Here is a 6,395-nt window from a genome sequence, read left to right on the forward strand (position 1 = left end):
ATTCTTCAGGATTCTATTTATACATTAATATTAATAAATTATTATTTTAGCGATTTTGATGTGATATTTAGTTAGGTTGATGATTGAAGAAGAAGATAAGCATAGTAAAGAGGTGAAAGAAGTAGAAATATAAAATATTATCATGAAAAAATTAAACAAATTTATATTTTTTATCAAATTTTTTATTTAGTTGGATAGTTGTTCTGTATTTGTTTATTATTATTTTTATTTTCTTTAATGAAAATTTAATGATTTGAAGCTTTTTTCTTAATCAATTTTTTTATTCTTTCGTAGCATCCCTAATTATGAAATAAATTTGTCATCGTTGTGATAATATTATGGATTCATAAAATGAAGAGGATCGAGGGGAAGGGAGCAGAACTCAAATTGAGTGCTTTTATTTAAAAAGAAAATGCATAAAATCGAACTGTAGGTAGTTGTTGTCTTTATTTTTTATTTTATCTTAATCTTTTTTTCCTAACTTTCTTTTCTTCCCCATATGATGTTATATAAGAAGAAATCGATGTTGATTATTTTGAAAATCAGAGTAACAAAGTGGATTAAAAAACTGTATAATAGCTTTCTAATCATTTTCTAATTAAGTTTATATATTAAATTTGTAGCTTATGTTATTTTATGCGGATTATTTAAAAATATTTTTGAGCATACTATGAAATTTCGATATTACTCTTGAATAATCTTGAGGGTTCCTTCTACTTGCATTCTTGATCATGAAATTGCATGATATATACTTTCATAATCTTTTAATTTGAAGTTTCAGTTTTCTTTAGTAATACTAATTAGCATTTGTTAGAAGATTTTTTTGTGAGAATATCACTCCAAAATTAGTATGCTGATATACAATATTAATGAAAATGCGACTTATGGCTTATGTGACAGAATTGGAAAACAAATACAAATTTGATTTGAAGGAGTTTATAATGATCATATCTCAAAGCCATATTTAGTATCCAAGGAGGTGATAAGATTCACTGTGAAAGAATTAATAAATTAGAATTCTGCTCTTATTGATATTATAATGAGGATTACAAATTGATATACTCCCTCCATTTTTTTAAGTACATGCTTCGTTTTTTGAGTTAATTTAACTAATTTTTAAAGCTAAATTTGATTAGATTAATCTACATTTTTTAAATTAAAATTTGAATATTCAAAAATTATATGAAAAGTACTCTATATTGCAATTGTCGTTTTTTAATTTGATTAAAAAATACATCTTAAAATATTGATCAAAATTTATATTATTTGACTATAACAAAGGAACCATGCAAAAAGTATCAAGATGGAACGAAGGAAAACAAAAGGAGACCATGAGTATTTCATATGTGCCATATTAGTTCGTTATTGTACTAAAAATAGTTATTCATATTAGTTGGTCACTTTATTAAATCAAGAAAGTATTAATAATTTTTTCATACTCTATTATCTTACAATTAATTTTTTTTATAAGTGTTCACACTTATTTGTAAAGTTTGCAAAATAATTTTTAAAAGGGAGAATTAGTAAAATTACCTTCCTATTTAAAATTTTAAAAAATGTGTAGTAAAAAAATCAATTAATATGGGACAAAGTATTTTCTTCTCTTTTCTACCATAAAAATAAAGACAACCCAATAATATTATTGAATGAGTTATAGGTAGAAAAATTATTACTCTAGAAATGAATATCCTAGCTTATTAGTGGAGTATTTTTTTTATTTAACATTAATTGCTTAGTTTATTTTTAAGTTGTAACGGTATGGGAATATAGTTAATTATATTCATTATTTTTCAAAATCCACTCCCAATCTAAGAGGGTTCTTAATGAATATTCTTTCTTTCTCTTACGTTTTGTTTTCCAATTTTATCTCAATCTTTCAAATTTACTATGATTCTTTTTTTCATTGTACACCATCAATTGACAAAAATAATTTTAAAAAAATATCTTTGAATTAATTAACTCAGAAAAAATGAAAAATATTTTCGTTTGGGCGAAAGGGAGATCAAACTTTTCTTATAAAAAGTATAATATCATTCACTCTCTATTGGACGAAAAGAAAGTGTTAATTAGAAAAAACATGTTAAAACTCCAACCTTAGTATATATAAATTTATGTATTAAAAATAACTTACATTTTTAAAAAAATATATAGAGCATAAGATATTCCAAATTGCGCAAAGCGCGAACTATTTCACTAGCGTAGAATAAAATTCTCCCATTCAAAGAAGCTTCTTTAATTTTTTTCCCAGGCCAACTCAAAAAAGAAAAAATTCAAAGTCAAAAGTTAATAATCCCCCACACGTTTTGTCCAAACACGCCAACCATCCACATACACATAATGCATCTATTTCATCTATAAATGGGATCAAACTTCCCAGATCTTAATTATTTCTCCATATTACATTCCAAACCAACATAGGTTTAATAATATTCAACCTAGCTATAAATAAATCATATACCTTCTGTTTTGTTCAATCTTCATCTCTATATTTTTCTTTTTTACTACATGGCGGGGAAGAACAACTACCCGGCGTACAATTTGAACGAGACATCATGGGCAGATCAATGGGATCCACAACCAGCAAGTTATGAGTACACAAGTTTTGACAAGAAAACTGGAAATGATAATAATGCTTCATCCAAGATTTCCAGTAAAGTTGGAGATACTTTAGGGAAAACTAAATCTGTGGCATCAACTGGGGTTAAAAAGGTAAAATCAGGTGCTACTGCTGGTTTTCAGTGGATAAAAGACAAGTGTCATAAGCCTAATACCCAAAAATATTAGTACTAATGTTAAGATTGGAATTAGTTTTATCATCCTTTTTTTTTTTTTCGGTGTATATTGAAGTTATGAAGCATTAACAAGCCTTGTTGGTGTGTGTTAATAATACTTGATGTTTGTTCCTTCATTCATTTTTTTTTTAAATTCATTCTGTGAATAAATTAGCAATTTGTAGTTCATTAATCATCACCAGCTAGCAAATTATAAAGGCTTCTAATGGATTGGATCCAGCTTTTTCGCTAGCTATAAGGCAGAATCAAGATTCAAAGTTTACTAATTTTCATAAACTCCGGTTAAGATTCACCAATAAAATATTTATATACACGTGTTTAATGAATTTTTTAATATATATACATGATAAGAGAAAAGACTATTGATTTGTAATTCTGTATGTTGATCTCTTTTAGATTTGCCCATTCTTTCCTGAGTTCAGACTACTGTGACAGACTTAATTTTTGACAAGTGATTTCAATCCATGAATCAAATGAAATACTTTGATGGTATGTCAAAAAAGAGTACCAATTTAAAGTTGGAATAGAAAATCAAAATATTTTAGGATTTGATATTTGTTAGTCTATTTGATTAACATCTACATAAGATTCGTCGCGAAATTTACTTAGAACTAAATTTTTTAATTTTTAGGTAAAATAGGTTTTGCGCTATTTCAAATAAACTAGTTTAGTGTATGTATATTGCACGTGTATGTCATGACAATATTATTAACGTAAATATTATAAGTGTATGAAATTTGATGTTCGGAATCTACATTGAAATCTGACTAATTCGAATTCGGAACATGCATGAGATCAGACATGAATATATTCTAATGGTTAATGTGAACAATATAATTATATATTTTTCCTTTTTTGCTCTACACATTAAAATTTAAACTCAAGGATAATGCTAAAAGAAAGTTCAATATATATAAAAAAAAAATCATACGTTAAAACTTAGACGAGTTTAAATTTAATTATTCAACCTCTACCAAGAGAAATAAAGTGTCAATGTTTTTCAACCTCTACCCACAGAAATAAACTGTCAATGTTTTTCTAAAATAATATTGCTTCATGTAAGTAAAAATTCAATGTGTACATATTCGGGTTTCTCCACTTTCTTCCATTAATTTTCTTTTTTACTGAATGTGGTCATGTTGTACTTATGATCTGAAGTACACTCACAGTTTATGTGGTCTCTCCACATTCATGTGTTCTAATATATTTACAACATGCCTTTTAATTTTTTCACTTTCTTGTCACAAAAGATAGGAAGAAACTTAAAGATCTCTTATATAGCTTTTTAAAGAGAAAAAGAATAATTGAATCAACAACAATTATCAATATCTTTAAAAGGAGTAAAACTTCCGTAACATATAAGAGTCACTATTTTCGTACTGACGAAATAAGCCTTTAATCTTTTCATCTACTTCATTAGACGTTATTTGTTAATCTGTGGAGTTCAGAGATTATGTATCTCTAACAAAACGAACATAAAATTTTTTAGACCAAAATTTTTAAAAATCTCTAGGCATATTTTTAACTCCAAATTCTCATTCTGTGGTAACCGTTTAACAGATGAATTTAAATTTATAAATCACGATATATATACTATAAAACTTGGGGTCTGAAAGATCATAGAACTTTAATTTAAACAAAGAAAAAAAAGAAAAGGTCTTAACCTTTGATTTTCTGACTACTTCATTCAACAACAACATGTTTGTTTCATCCAATTTATTCATCAGCATCTTCAGCTATAAGAGAAAACAAAAGAAATTATCAAAATGAAGAATACATATTATTGAGTACGAATAATTTATATATAATCTTCAAATTTATCAACTAAACAAAAATAATAAAAAGGGGGTGATAATAAATACAAAAACACAACTTAAATCAGATCAAATTCAACATAAGAAGAAAACATAGAGGTAAAAATAACGTATGTTACTTAAACAACATTGTAGAAATTTTGTATATAGTACAAAATCTAATTAGTTTAAAAGTTTCAAATATTATAATTATTTTATCTAAATTAAATTACCCAAAAAAGTTCACGCTTTTAGTTCTTTTGAAATAATAACGTTCTCTTGTTAGTTATTTGTGTTCCTTGACCTTTTCTTTTTCTTTAATATTAGCAACCTAATTTTGATAGAAACTTGGAGAATAAAAAATGCCAAATGACTCATAATTATTTTTTCCTTATATTAATTTTTATTTCAAATGCCGAATGACTCATAATTTTTTTTCCTTATATTAATTTTTAAGAAATAAAATTGTTATTGAATGTTGTTCCTATTTTTCAATTTTGATGAAAACCTCGACATATTTTTCTTCTTCTTCTTATATTTTTTAAGACTCTTTTTTATGTACATAAGGGAAAAGAAAATTTACCAACATTAAATCTCCATGTAATTTTGTCTTACCAATTTTAGGTCTCCTTAATTTTAAATATAATTAAAAGAAATAAGTGAAAAGACAATTTTGTCTATTGCAAATTTTTTTAATGAGAGGTAAAATGTTCAAATCATTTTTTTAAGGGTTTTCATACTTTTAATATATTATAGAATAGATAGATATATATTAAAGATAAGATTACTATTCCCCATTGTTCATCTTTATTTGTCCATTATTATATCAAATATAGATATCCAACAACACTTATTTAGTTTGAAAAAATAATAGATAATTTACCTTTTTGTGTTCATTGCACCTTTACTATGAAATACTATTTACATTGCTCAAAACATTATATTTATTATATTTTTCTCAATATTTTGACTTTTTTCTCACATATAAATGTCTAAAAAAACAGTTGAAAAAATTAATACACCTTATTTATTTCATTTCTTTTAAAAAATTAATACACCTTACTTCGCATTTAAGGAGAGATTCACTCAGTGAAAAGTAATGCAGTAGATACAAGAAATACAACAAATGCACAACAAGATATGGAGGAAAAAAGGTACACATAAATAATGCATCTAGAATCTGATAGGGTGGTATCAACCCCAAATGGAGTTCATTCCCTTCAAGATAATAGGTGAAGTTATGAGTGCAGTACCTTAGAATAAATTGGCCATTAACGGATCTGAGCTCAAACAACCAAAAAATAATAAGCACAGCTTGGATATAATTTCAATTGAACTTGAATACACAGCACCTGGTGAGAGTTTAAGGTGACTTGAGTTGTATTTGGTTCAAAGCAGCGTATTTTAAGTTTTTATTGTTTGAAACTCAAGATTGAACTACAAGGAGGAACAAGAAGATAACTCAGAAATGATGGAAATTACCTGATTAGATGCGAGAGTAGATGACATCGGAACAATAAACAAATCGAACGGAGATGTGAAGAAGAAGAAGAGCAGTACACTTTCCACTTTTCCTATTTTGTCTTTAGGATTAGAAAGTCTTTGACTTTCCTACTTTTGTTAGAGTAATTGGGCTTGGGTCTTTGACTTTCCCAAAAGGCCGATCTTTGATTTAAAAAAAAAAATAAATTTCTTTTAAAATATTAATAAAAAAACTCTCCATCTCCTAATTCAACGTAAATACAAACTCTCCACCTCCTAATTCAATGTATCACTAACGTTTTCTTCCTTTTTTTAACCTATAAATACA

At 26.3% G+C, this 6,395-nt stretch overlaps 1 long non-coding RNA gene across 1 annotated transcript; it reads right to left on the minus strand.

Moving 5' to 3' along the window:
- Positions 1 to 3,730: 3,730 nt before the first annotated feature.
- On the minus strand, positions 3,731 to 6,159 carry LOC124888454. The gene is made up of 3 exons (XR_007046594.1): positions 6,068 to 6,159; positions 5,839 to 5,937; positions 3,731 to 4,528 (listed from the first exon to the last, which is right to left on the minus strand). It is a non-coding gene; the product is annotated as an uncharacterized LOC124888454 (long non-coding RNA).
- Between the last annotated feature and the right edge of the window lie 236 nt (positions 6,160 to 6,395).

Source organism: Capsicum annuum, chromosome 11 (assembly GCF_002878395.1).
Source record: "Capsicum annuum cultivar UCD-10X-F1 chromosome 11, UCD10Xv1.1, whole genome shotgun sequence".
Lineage (NCBI taxonomy): Eukaryota > Viridiplantae > Streptophyta > Magnoliopsida > Solanales > Solanaceae > Capsicum > Capsicum annuum.